A 15,202-nucleotide genomic window follows, 5' to 3' on the forward strand; every position below is an offset into this window, starting at 1 on the left:
TAATCCATAAAAGTTTATAGCACTTTTTGCTCTTGTTATTATTGCCTCTTTAAGCTTTTATTTTCTGTTCTATAATTAGTACATAGAAATGAATTGAACTTTTGAACAGTGAATTTTATCTCTTTAGTAACTAAACTTGTATGAGCTGCTTAATAAGTTATTCTTATATTTTATCAGGTTGTAATGTAGACATTCATATGATTTGCAAATAATGGCATTTTTATTTCCTTATTCTCAAGACTTATTTCTGTCTTATTTGCTTATTATACTAGTTAGGAACTCAAATATATTTTATTAGTGCATATTGACTGTACAAAATAATGGTTTACATCATGCCATTTTCATACACCTGTATGTGTGACCTGTGGTAATGTATTTTGAGGCTTAGTTGTTAGTGGTTCTTGATTGCAAAGCTTGACAGCCCAGGTTTGAGGCTCCAGTATCCTAGTATCCATGTAGAGCCAGACGCACAAAGTGGTGCATGCATCTGGAATTTGTCTGCAGCAGGAGGAGGCCCTGGCTTGCCCATTCTCTGTCTGTCCGTCTGTCTTTTTTTTCCTTTCTCTCCTCTCAAATATATATACTTAAAAAGTATAATTTATTTGATCATATCCAACTAATATTACCCACTTGTCTTCTGCTTCTCCATCATTGGTTTCCTTTCTTCCAAATAGCCCTTGCTATTTTCATCTCCTTAAAGAAATCTAGATTGCATGCTTGAGAGAAAAACAAAAAGCTTTTCTGGCTTATTTTGGCTAACATAATGATCCACTTCATCCGTTTTCCTGAAGATGGAATATTTAAGTAGAACTTCATAGTGTGCATATATTACATTTTCCTTATCTATTCATATGTTGATGGACATTTAGGCTGCTTCTATGACCTGGCTACTGTGAACAGTGCTATGATGAACATGGGCACAAGAGTTTGGAGGTTAAAGGCCCTTGCTTGCAAAACTGCCCAGCTGTAGGTCCATTCACTAGCATGCATATAAAGCCAGACACAATGTTGTGCAGCCATAGGCACACAGACACACACAAATACATACATACATTCTGACATGCATACGTACATACATACACACATACATGCATAGATACAATAGTTTCCTTCTTGAAAAATAAAAGAAAGTTGAATATGCATAGAGTTGGGTATCACTCTTGGATATATACCCTAAGAAATCTAAGTCAAGTCTTACAATTCAGGGAAGTATTATGGCAAGTATTTTATCTGCCCACTGATTATACTTATTCTAGTATTTTCTAATTTTTGATTGTACCAGTATAATCTTTTAGTGGATACTTTTATCTATTTTAAGAAGTTCTCTTCAGTCTCAGTTTACTGAGAAACTTATCATGCTTCCCTCCTACCTCTATTGAGTTAATTTCAAGCTTTCTTGCTAAATCTATTAGCATGATGAATGGTTTTTAACAATTTTTGCAATGTCTCTGTTGAATTCCAGGGATAAATTTTAACAAACAGACACACAGATGTCAAAGTTATATAGATATAGATGTGTTGTATATACATTTAAATTTAGCTTGTTAGATTTTTTTTTTCAGAATTTTGCATCTATAGCTAGAGATGTAGTGAGCCAACAATTTTTGACTGCTCCTTTTGTCTTTGTCAGGTTTAAGAACCAAATTTATAATAGCCTTGTGAATACTGATATCCCTTCCAATACATATTGACATTTTAAAATATTTGACATTACTTTAGATGATCTGTCCTTTGAAAACTTATTAGAACCCACCTGTGAAAAACGGTTTAGTAATAGTGTTTCCCTATGGAAAAACTTTCTCTTGCCAACAGTTAACTGTAACTATTGCAAGACACACATAGCAGAGGAAATCTAAACCCACAGACCACCTCTTAACTTTGTTCCATCCAACTTTGAAAACACATTAACTTCACAGCTTTTGATGCTGACCTGACAAAAACACATCAAACAATTTCAGCTAAAGGATTACAACTATGCTTCTTTCCAAAAGCCTGAATGTTATAATATTATAATCTCTCCATAATATCTTCATTCATGCTTTACTAAAGACATTGCTAGCAAACCAAGATTACTATTTCCTTTGCCCAAAATGTTCAATACTGTAATCATAGTTATATTATAGTCAAATATCTGTCCCATTTGCAAAACATTTATTTACTTCATTTTTCCCTTTAAGTCAACTTTCCTTAATGTTTTTTACCTTTTTGTTATGGAAAATTCAAACATCAGGAAGAGATTAGTATAATGAACCTCTTGTATTCTTCATTCCAGTTTGAACCATTATCAAATGAAGGAAAAATTTGTGTGAAATACAAACTTAATCACTTTTCTCCAAACCCAATAAAGTAAATAGCAAAATTAATGCATTTTAATTTTTAAATCTATCAGAACATATCTCCAGTGAGGTGGTTTTTATGGTATGGTCTGAAGGTCTCCAAGATCCTTTTATAATGACTCTAACATGTTTGTTGCCTTTTTGTGAATAGACAAGGAAAATATCCAGAGCCTAAGTGACAAGTGTCATCGCAAAAAAATTGGATGCAGGTGTAGATAAGACAATCCATCTGCCTTCTATTAACAAAGCTTTGTTAAATATTTGCAAATTTATATAATGCCACATTTATCACTTTTGCTTTAGAAAATATAGTTTTAATAAAAATACATTAGGGGTCAGATTAATCGATAGATGTTTGCCTAGCAATGACAAGGCCCTGGGTTCAATCCAATTAGATTATTGACATTCTAAATGAGTCATAATTGTTTTAAGTTTCATGTGTGTGGGGTGTACCTATTTAGACAAAATAACCTTAAAGGCCTCAATAAATTTTATAATTCTAAGACCAAAAATTAGAGAAAATGCTTTCATTTTTAAGTCTTTAAAAATATATAGCCTTTATACTGCTCTTGCAAGTAAAGACTTAAAATATCACAAAATACTATAGTCAGTATTCAGATCTCTCATTTCCTAATCAATATTTATTTTACACTTTTAAAATTTGTTTGGGTTGATTATATAACAGTCTAGATAAGGTCACTATAATATAAAGTCCATCTTGATCAGTAAGTTCATCCATGCATTTTTGTCTGTTTATTCATTGAATAGCCTAGGTTACTTTTCTAAATAGCTTTTCATCTGGGCTATGATGAGTATATTTCCAAGGTATTATTTAAATGTATTCTTTTTTCCTATGTATTTTAGCGTATGAACATTTGAGAAAAAGGCATGATCAGATTTAGATTTAATTTTTTAATGTGTTTTTGTAATTCTTTTCTTTCTTTATCTCAGTCATTAATATTCAGGACTTAGATCTCTTAGTTTCTTAGAGGTTTCAAAATGATGGCATAGTAAGTTTATTATCCTTTTTACTGAGCAATTGACATACTTTAATACAAGTAAACTTTCCTCTTTGTTTAGTTTCATAAGTATTTTTTCCAACAGTAATTTTATTTTATATTAACTGTAGAGGGCTATTTTCTTTGATCCCCTCACCCCAGTTCCCATGATGCAGGAGGCCCTCCTCAGTGGAGTCCTGGCATTCACTGTGGGGTCATGAAAGCCTTCATCAGTGCCTTTGAGGAAGCTGGAGGGCATGCCTCAGGATATTCCTACCCACTCCGTGGCTCTAACAATCTTTCTGCCCCCTCTCCCACAATGTTCCCTGAGCCAAAGCAGTCTGATTTAGTGTTGAGTTCACTGTAGCCTCTGCATTTCTGTTTTGATAGGTTTTGATTGATGACAATGTTTGTCACCATCTGTCTGGGCCTAGTTGTCAGGCCAGCAGTAAGAGTAGTGTTCACATTGTCACTTGTCCTGAAATTTCTCCTGGGCGCTGGCAGATGTAGAGAGGTGGCAGATCCCATGGTGGGCAGCTGGCTAACTTCTTATCTTATTGAAGGAACTTAGTTCTCCTCTATTTTCTCTGCCATCTGTAAAATAAAGCAGATTCTCCAAACAAGAGTGAGATCCACATAACTATTTTCTTTTAGATCTAGAATAACTGCTTCACAGGCAAGCACCTGTGAAGCCTAAGAACTCATGTTCAAATCTCCAGGTCCCACATCACTAGACTCACAGTGATGCCAGCGTGCATTGTCACACATGTGCAACAAGGGGGCCCACACGTCTGGAGTTCCTTTGCAGTAGGCTGAAGGTCCTGGCATGCCTACCCCCCACCACCCCAACTCTCCCTCCCTCTTTCTCTCAAAAAAAAAAAAAAACTTTCAAATGTAAAACCAACTGAACCAATAGTGAAGAACTTAACTCCCAGGCTGGGGAGATGGCTTAGCGTTAAGGTGCTTGCCTGTGAAGCTTAAGGCCCCATATTCGACTCTCCAGATCCCACATTCCCACATAAGCCAGATGCACAAGGTGACACCATCATGCAAGGTCCCCCTTCTCCCTAGGTGGTACATGTGTCTGGAGTTCAGTTTCAGTGGCTGGAGGTCCTGGTGCACCAACTCTCTCTCTCTCTCTCTCTCTCTCTCTATCTATCTATCTCACAACTCTCTCTCTCATAGAAAAAAAGCATTAAAAAAAAAAAAAAGAACTTATCTTTCCTCTTTAGTTTGATGACAGCCAGGTTGACTCTCCCTTGAGAGTTGTACTGTGTGTCAAAGAATTATGGGAAGAAACAAAGTACTTAATAAAATACATGGGTATGTTTCTCCTCAGTCACCCACAGAAACATCCTGTGAATAGACAATCATGGATTGCTTACCTTTGGGATTCTGGTGTTTTTTGAAAGCTCCTTTTGCCCCTCATCCTAGGAATGAAAATCTGACACAGACTTGACTGGCGTGCATTTGAAAACACTGTTCTTCAATCCACAGCATGTGTTCTGCTGATAGCATGTAAGAGGTGAGGTGGGGCCGCAGCAGCTGGGTTGGAAGTGCTGTTAGAACAGCAGCTGTAGTGAGGCTTCCCACAGCCCAAGCCCGGCTGGCCACCCCAGCGCGGTCTGTCTACCTCCACACGGCCTGAGGACTAGCATACATTCTTCACGCAGATGCTGTGTATTTTGCTTTTACACTGTATAAGTTGTCTGTATAAACTCGAGGCAGCATGTATATATGTTATCTAAATTCTTAAGTGTTTCATTACTTGTGGATAAACAATGAAATACGAGATGTGATTTATTTTTCTTTCTCCAGTTTCAGCTGAAAACTTCAAAGAAGCCTGGCTGATGTGTGAATTGTTATAATTCAAGGGGTGCTTACACATCAGTACTTTCAATCAGGCTTCTTCAAGTACTCCCCACCCATGTACATTTGAGCCTCTTTGTTCCAATTCAAAAGGGGGAAACAAAAAAAAAATATGTAGAGGTAGTGAAAAACATTCATTTAAGCTTGATCAACTTCAGATCAATAAACATTTTGGGTGAAAGGAAAAGATTTAACGGTCTTAGGAAAATGTCCTGTGGAACCAAGACAAAGGTAGACATGACACCCACTTCACAAATCTGTAGTGAAAGCCCATGTGCTTTGCTTTATTCAATGTTGCTTAAAGTTTATTTGTTTCATTTTGTTCTTTAGTGAAATATTTTAATTATATACTCTCACCCTATTTATATATTTCCAAGGAAATAACTTGATTAAGTTTAATTCTTAATTCATCCAGGAAGCAATTATTAATTACTCAATAGTTATATCTAATTTCTAGACTAAAGAAAGTTATGGTTTTCTGAGTAGATGTGATATTGAAGAGTAATAGGTAATTATTATTATGTGGAGCTGGGAAGATGGCTTGGCAATTAAAGGCACTTCCTTGTAAAGCTTCAGGCCTGGATTCAGTTTTCCAGCTAAGCCTCCCACTAAGCTAGATGCAAAAGGTGACAGAAGCATCTGGTGTTCATTGACAGAACAGGAGGCTCTGGTGAACCCATACTCAGACACATGTGCATGCACACAAGCACACATGCATATACACATGTGCCCATGCAAAGAAATATTTTTTAACCATTAATACTATGCAGTCTATGTTAAAGTGATCCTAAAAACAAAGGTGCAAGTGATGAGATAAAGAGCCGTCTTTGTCAGAGAGAACCCTAGGAGTCTTTTCAGAGGAAGTAAAATTTGATTTGAATGGCAAAGGTAAAACATGGGGCTCAGCAGTTAAAGGCACCTGTTTGCAAGGCCTGAGATCCTAGATTCAATTCCCTAGAACCCACGTAAAGCCAGATGTAGAAATTGGCACATACATTTGTAGTTTCTTTGCAGCAGTGGAAGGCCCTGGTGTGCCCATACTGAATCTCTCTCTCAAATAAAAAATAAATTAAAAATTTAAAAGTTAAGACATGGACAAGTGCACTGGGAAAATCATCCAGATGAGAAGGTAGGCATAGCACAGAGACTCCTGTGAACAGATTTTTTTTTTTTAAGCAATTAATTCACAAGAGTGGAAAGCAAAAAGAAAAGTGAAAAGATGAAGATACCAGGCTAGAGGGCTTAAGAACGTTTCAGATAGGAAGTCATTAAAGAGCTTAGAGCAGCAGATAACCACTACGAAGAACCAAACATAACAGTGTCTGAACAGATGTTGGTATCTAAATAGGGAATGATGAGAAGAGAATCAAGCATAAATGTGCTTTTGAACGTTCATAGTCAGAAAAACAAATGGCATCTCTGGCAGAAATTGTGATGTTTGATTTAGAAGATTTCCTCCCAAACAAAACTATGCATGCTTTCATTGAAGGCTCTCATCATTTTGGATTTAGTTCATCAAAAGATGCTTCCCAAACTGTAATGTTAACTAGGTCCACTTAACCCAACTGGAACAGATATGCCAACTTGCGTGCACATCTCACAGAGCTGTGTAGTTGTCCCAATTGCCAACTGTTCTTTCCTTCATGCTTTGCCATGTCATGTGTCATCGCTGTCTGTACAATTGCCCAGGTGAACAGTAGGGTCATCCTGGCCTCTTCTATTTTCCTCCTCCTCATCCATATCCTCTTCATCATCATCACCCAACCCACCAACAAATGTTTTTGACTGCACCTGAAAAAAATACATCCGCCTCTGCTCATCTCTACCATGATTAACCTACACCAAGTTACTGGTTGCCTTGATTATTGCAAAAATGCCCCCGTTTTGTTTCCCTTTCACCCATGCTCCTCTTTCATCTCCACCAAATCCAGAGGAAAACCATGAAAACATGAAACATTATTTTAACTCCCTGTGTAACAGGGACTCCTTTGAAAGGGAAGGCTTTAAAGGTAGACCCAGTATTTCTTCCTCTTACTATGCCTGTCATGGTGAGAATAGACACTTCTCAGGTCCCAATGCCAGTAGCATCCCTGAAATGGAACCAGACCTGCAAACAGATCACTACCTGACCAGAACTGCCAGTCTTACTCGTATGCTTAAGCAGACCTCTCGGCGCCCTGAGTTCTCCTTTCCTTAGCATCATGAAGCTATTGCCTGAAGGAGGAAGACACTTTCCAGACAGAGATGTCTTCCCGGAGAAGCCAAAATAAACGCCTTTTCTACTTCACTCCTGTTACTTTGTTAATTAGACTCTGGAAGCAGGCAGGTGACCAAACCTGCTCTGTTACCACCCGGAGAATCAGACTTCTGGCCAAGGACTCAGGTGACAGCTGGGTCAAACTCTCTGTAGTAGCTTTCTATTGCATTTGCCACAAAATCTGAATTCTTTATTTGGCCTAAGAAGTCTGATGCGAACTGACGAACTTTTCTTAAGACTTCTCCCGCACTTACCCTTCATTTTCCAAACTCTTAAGACGCTACCCTTTTAGATCAGGCTAGGATCTCTCCCTCTTTGGGAATCTCCCCTGTTGCTCTTCTCCCTTGGTGCTCTCAAGTCCAGATCTCTGCCAGCTTGTCACTGCCAATCACATGGTGTCAACCCAGCTGTGATCTTCTCACTGTGATTCACTTCCAAGGAGCTATTCTCACCCCTGCCCTGTCCGTAACTTTTCACGGTGTCACTCTACTTCCCGTTACTTCATAGTATGCATCACTGGTGTCACTATTGGTTATTTGCTTCCTGTTGCCTCCCTCTTCCAGCCCCCTGGGAGGGGTCTGTCATCTGGCTTGTCCCCCTTTGCCCTCAGTAGTATCTGGCACACATTCGGTTTATATAAATGTTTGTTATATGAGCAAAAAAAAAAAAAATTTTTTTTGGATAACTCTACGTAACTCTGGCTCCAAATAATTCCTATTCTGTGTTAGTCTCAAAAATGGGAAAATGTACGTTTTTCTGCAGTGTTTGCTTTTCATCTGAGAGTTCCCCGCCCCCACATTGGAAAGTTTTGTTTTGTTTTGTTTTGTTTTACCATGAAGAAACATAAATGGAGATTAAATTGTAAGGAATACTTAGAGATATTTGTGGATAGTTAGTTGTGCACCAATTCCATGGGTTCTGCGAGCCTGTAAGCAATCAGGGAAAGCACATGCCACACCCTGCCTGGGCGGCTGCCCTCTCCGGAGGGGGAGAAGAGCTGGCTCGTGGGCAGCAGGACCAGGGCCTTGAGAGAAGGCAGGATCTGCGCTTCCCACTGCGACAGCCTCTCTCTGCCCCAGGTCCCACAGGGCAGAGAGCAAGGGCCACGGAACCACCAAGGCCACTGCTCTGGCTTCTGGAGAACTTTCAGGCTCCACAATGAGTAATGAATTGGGCCTGGCAGATTGCACATTGCCCTCAAGATGAAGGAAAACAGAACATGGGTGGATGAATGCCTGTGGGAAAAGAAGGGTATCAGCTCTCACACAAACCATCATGCCCTGCGTGACTGGCTGCAGCAGAAATCTGGCAGCAAGAAAGGGAACTTAAGGAAGCAAGAAATAGCAGGCAATCCCCTCCCTTCTTATTGTTTAGCTTTCTGACCGGGGAAGAAAATGCTGCTACCAGATGTATCATGTGGTGGGATTAATTATCTCATTCTTCCATCGTCAAGAGAGAATTGATTCACATAATCATTAGCGTGAGACCACTTCAGAGAAGCCAGGGTATTGGAAGCAATTAGTAATGCAAGCTCTGGGTTCCATGCAGACCTGCGCTTGAAGTACGGAGATTTTTTTTTTTTAATCACTTAACGATATGACATCTCTTACTGTGGGGATATTTTACTACCACCATGGAATATTGTGTAAAAGAAACAGAGGATTCACTAAATGTTTAATTCAATGTCTGCGTCAGAGAGCTTTCAGAAAATTATAGTAAAATATGTGCCAGATATGAAATTACTATTTTACTATTTAACCTGTATTTTTCTTTCCAAAGGACAAGCCCAACAATATAAAACGTGTGTTTTTCCATAAAAACAGTTATAAGACATTCTGAATTTCAAAGAATTTGAGGAGCTTAAAAATTTGTCCTATATTCAAAATAAGTGTAGGCCTAAGTAATCCACTTGCCCCCAAAGAAAGAATGAAACATAGAATTTAACAATCAGGAGTAATAATCAAAATGCTATCATGTAGTGAGCTGGAGATTTAGCTCAGAGAAGAGTGTTTACCTACTGCCGTACTTTGAGTGTGAATATATGTCTCCCATAGCCTCAGATGATTAAGCTTTTTGCTTAAGTTTTTAGCAGCCTGCTGGAGGGGTCATGTCACAAGGAGTAGATCCTAGAGTCCAGCCGTAAGGTGTCACATGGTCAGATCTAATTCCAGCTGAAAAGTATGGAGAAGACTTTGAGCTCAGGGGTTCTGGTTGGTGCTGTCGGTATTTGCTAGAGGGTTTTGTTGCTGTTGTTGCTGTTGTTTGTTTGTTTGGTTTTGTTTATTTATTTGAGTGCGACACAGAGAGAAAGGTAGATAGAAAGAGAGAGAGAGAGAATGGGCGCTCCAGGGCCTCCAGACACTGCAAACGAACTCCAGACACATGTGCCTCCTTGTGCATCTGGCTAACGTGGGTCCTGGGGTATCCAGCCTCGAACCAGGGTCCTTAGGATTCACAGGCAAGTGCTTAACTGCTAAGCCAACTCTCCAGCCCTGATTTTTGCCTTTGTTCTCTGCTTGCATGTATGGAAGTAAGGAGCTTTTTCTACCATTAATTGAACTGCCTCTGGATCTGTAAGCTTGACATAAACTCGTTCCTCCCCTAAACTGCGCCTGTTTGGAAGTTTGTACTGGTATCATGGAGTCAATGCCTATTATGTATAATGCCCTGAGTTATATATTTGTGTGTGCGTATGTGTAGTATACATATCAGAGAATGAATGAATAAATGCGGTTTCAGAATTTAAATAGCAATTTTATTTCAATGCAATGTACACGTGTTATTTTCCACTAACAAGTTTTGGGAAAGAATTAAAAGCTTAACAATGGCAGTCAAGAATGAAAGTGCCACACTCTTATTGGAAGCATAGATAATACAAACTCCCTGGAAGACTATTACTCAACATGTGCCATACACATTAAAACTGGCTACCCACTTGATCCGGCAATTCCATTTCTAGGCACGTTCTCTCAGAAAATAGCATAAGTTTCACAAAGAAATATGCACGTGGATCTCATTTTAAAGTCATTTTGATTAGTACCAGTGCTCAGAAAAATCATCATAATTGTTCATAATTTGTGGCTTGGCTAAAGAAATCATAGTAAATATTTCATACCACTAAAATGGCATAGATATACATTGTCTGACATTAAATTAATCATGATAGATTATTCCTTCAAAAATTAAGTTACAAAATAATTTTATAATGTAACCTTGTTTTATGAAATACAATTGTATATCTATGAACAAAATCTTCATGGGAAAACTCATTATAAGATACTAAGGTCAGTTCTAAATAGGATTCAGAGATTTCACTACTAATTACTTACAACATACTTCTCTTTGAAGTATTATGCTATTAATGATATAAAATAAATTTTTGGTTGTCATTTGGTTATGATTTTTTTTTACTTTCTCTTTAGAGCATCATCAGTATTTATTTGCTTAACTAAATCTTCAGTCACTTCTTGTTGTGTCTTACCAGAAAAACCAATGGTAAACTAGTAAATTATTTTTTAGTCCATTATTTCTTGTTCAAAATGTTGGCTTGACCAACATAACACAGCAAACAACGTGCTGTTGCAGTATTGACAAATTGGAATGACTCTTCTTGTTTTGTTTTCAGTTTGTTTGTGGGGAAAAAAAAAAAAAAGCCATCAAGTCTCCAGGGACCATTTTGCACTACAGAAATAACAAAAGAGATGCCAATGTTCTAAAGTGTAAAGGGAAAAGGCGTGATGCTGATGAAAGCATCGGGTGAAAGCTCAAGCCCAGGGAGGGTTCTGAAACCTACTGCTATAACTATGAGACATAATTCAAGATAAGAAGGCAAGAAATAATAAAAATACAAGGGAATGTTTTAACACAATATTAAAAAAAAAAAATCACTTCTTTTGTTAACCAGCCAGAACTCTTAAAAGCCCTGTATTGTTTTGCCACTACAACTCATGTTATTACTAACACCTAGAGGGTAAAAGACACCTGCCTGCCTCTTGCCTGCCTTGGGTGTTAGTGAGGTTGTAGCAGCCACTGAATAAGAACTCAGAATTTGGCATTAACAATGTTTTTTTTTTTTTTCTTTTTTCACTCAAGTTCTTTTTCTCTTTTCCGTCCAAGGCAATGTGTATTTAGTTAATGATTTTGATGGCATTTTGGATCAAATAGAATAATTTTCTAGCCAAATGTAGAGCTTATTTCATGGTATGTTTAAAATTGAATCGATTATGCCAAAGTGAGGAAGAAAGTTGTATAAATCTGAGTAGCACAGACAGCTCTTCTGGAAACTTCTAAGCATAAAAGGCTGCCTTGTCTGTCTAGAGTTACCTGATTTATCAGAAGTTGTTCATTCACACATAAAAATGGGTTCCTTTCTGACAGTCTTTGTGTTTCAGGAAACAGTTGAATTTGTTTTCACTGTCCAACATCCGTTTGGAATGTGTTGTCCAAAGTAACACTTTGGAGAATACGTTGACGCATAGTGGAAGAATTTTTACCACCCCAGATTTTGTGAGTTCTCTATTTGTTGAAGGAAATGCCAAAAAATAAGTATAAATGCATTCCAAGGCAGTGCTAAAACCCACCGAATAGTAAAAAATATATGATATATTCAACAAACATTTATTAGTATCTGAATAACACATAGCTTGTTAGTTTATAATAACATGTGTTAATATCAAACTAACCTATATTATACATGACTTTAGGTCCTATACTACCTGCTTTATCCAGTTCAATCCTCTGTAGTTTGGTGGGGAAGATGTTCTCATCTGTATTTACAGCTAAGAAAAGTTACAGGTTAGAAACCTTGGATAAGGTCATACAGTGTATTAAGTGAAAGAGCTAGGATTCAGTTCTCTGCAGTCTGATTTTGGAGCCTTATTTTAAAGGTTTTATTTTTATTTATTTATGTGGGAATGGGAACGCCTGGGCCTCTGGCCACTGCAAACGAACTCCAGACGTATGTGCCACCATGTGCGTCTGGCTTATGTGGGACCTGGAGAATTGAACCGGGGTCCTTAGGCTTCACAGGCAAGTGCCTTAACCATTAAGCCATCTCTCTGGCCATGGAGCCTTATTTTAAACACTGTGCCACCGGTGCTGTGGGAGGGGACACTGAAGAAACAGACACTCATGGAAGTCAGGGCACCGCAGTGGCTCTGTGGAATCTCCCATTTGCAGTAAAACAACTGTGTAGAGAGACTGAGCTAAAAGATCCTTCTGTGTGGTCCCTTTTGTGAGGAACTCAATCCTTTGTATGCCAAGGATTAGGTGGCTAATAATAGAAAAATCTTAAAGACTATGACCAAAATAAATTCATAGCTCTAATAAGCGAATTCAGTAAACTTATAAGGAAAAGGATAAAAACACATAGATTAAGATGAATACTCTACATTGCCAATGGAAACTGAAATTAAATTCTGTTTGAAAATACATTTCAGTCAAATTAAAATGATAAATTTGAGGGCACAGTTAACTACAGATGTATAGGATCTACATGCTAAGATTAAAAAATTTAGATTAATTAGATTAGAGGTTTAAATCAAGAAGAAAAACATACTTGTTTATGAACAGAAAGATTCATCATAATAAAGAAATTTTCTCCTAATCTGATATACAGTTTTAGGTCAATTATGCTCAACACTCCAGGAAGCCTTTTGTTAGTATATATATAAGGATACTATGAAACATATATGGAAATTCAAAAGAATTAGAATAGTTATAACAATGTTGAGAAGAAAAAACAAAATGAGTGGAATTTCAACATATGTTATGTGTACAGTAATCATGGCTATATCCTATCTGTGGAAGATAAATAAATGAAAGAACTAGAAGGATGAATCCAAAGATAAACGTACAAAAAAGTGCCAAATTGATTTTTCAAGAGTAATAATAAGTGCATTCATATAAATTCTTTTTAATTATTTTTTAATAAAAAGTTTGCATACCTCTCTCCCACCCCAGTTCTGCTGAGAGACTTCAGTAGGGTTAATGGTATTCATTGTGGGGACCAAGAGTCCACAGCAGTCAGTCTCTGCAGGAATGGCAGTCTCAGGCTGTTCCCATCCACCCTGAGGCTCTTATAGTCTTTCCACCCCCTCTTCCTAAATGATTTTTGACTAATGTGAAGAATCACTTCAATGGAAGTAAGTTCTTTTTTTAAACTAATGCTAGATCAGATGGACATCTATATATGACATTGGTGTACCTTTAATATCATATAAAAGTTAGCTCAATGGGACTGGAGAAATTGCTTAGCAGCTAAGGTGGAAAATACGACACTTATAATATGGCTGTCGCAAATGTAAAACAAGACAAACTAACAAATGTACTTGTCACAGAATCTAACAACAGCTCTTTGGGGCATTTACCCTAGAGAAATGACTATTTTCCTACAAAATGTCATGAATATTTGTAAAAAATGATTTATATTGGGTGAAAATAGGAACATCTTCTAAAAATGAATTGCTTAACAAACTACAATATAATTACAATATGGATACTTGGAAATAAAATGGGAATGAGCTGTTGATAAACATACTTGAAGAATCTTTAGTTAATCACACTGAGAAAAGTCCTCCAAATTTACATACTGTATGATTCCATTCGTTTTGAAATGACAAAATAGTCAAAATGAAAAACAAAGGACTTCCAAGATGGCTCCGTGGGTAAGGTGCTTGCTGTGGAACCCTGACAACCAGGAGCAGATGCCCAGAATCCACGGGAAGCTGGGCACATGCAGGAGCATCTGTCATCCCAGCATGCCCTTGGACAGAAGGGAGGTGCCTACAGGAGAACCCCAACACTCAGGGGCTACTTAATCTGGGAATGGGGCTGCTCATTTGGAATGCTTCAAGGTCACTCTTGTTTGAGAGGTCCTGCCTCAAAACCAGGTGGAAGGTAAGGACCATCACCTGGGGTGGTCCTGTGACCTCCAACGTGCGCCCCACACTCACACACAAACATGCTTGAGAAATTGAAAAATTGTGTGGGGAATTAAGGAAATGATGAGGTGAGAAGAAAGTGAGTGTAAGAAGGGCAATGAGAAGGACCCATGCTTTGTTGTACGTGTTCTGAATGTTGATTGCATCATTTTCGATATTCTGAGTATGACATTATATTGCTTTGAAATGATATTGCCATGACAGAAAGCTGGGTAAGAATTTCGTGAGAATAGCTACACTAAAATTAAAAGCTCAAAGGAAGAACACATATTTTAAAGGATAGCATGCAGTATTAGATTCACATGTTAAAGTTCTTGTCTGTCATCATCAGATACCATAGAATCCTGGCTAAGTCACTGGAACTTTCACAATTCATCTTTGCCAATTGTAAAACAGTCAGTTAAGCTCAACTTATTTCTGAAATCAACTTCTAATTATATGATGTTCCTATGGGTCTCTTTCCCAGAGGACAATGAGGACAATATCTCCATAAAACATGCCTTTTTCTGCACAGCTGAAACAAAGTACCTGAGGCTTATTTTAAATGTGAGAAAACATTCATGCCTATGTATGGAGATTTTATACATGACGAGGGTCAATGCTGAATCACTAATGAGAAAATCTCTGAAAAGGATCTTCAACGCAGCTCAAGCAACATTTACCTTAAATGTAAGGAGCTATTTTAAGATTAAGTTATAATCATTCTCACTCTATAAAAGACATATTTCCTTTCTAGCTATTTCAGACATTTCTAGAAAGCCAAGCGCTTCCCATGCCCTGTTTCACAGGGTGGGGAATAAC

Source organism: Jaculus jaculus, chromosome 4 (genome assembly GCF_020740685.1).
Source record: "Jaculus jaculus isolate mJacJac1 chromosome 4, mJacJac1.mat.Y.cur, whole genome shotgun sequence".
NCBI lineage: Eukaryota > Metazoa > Chordata > Mammalia > Rodentia > Dipodidae > Jaculus > Jaculus jaculus.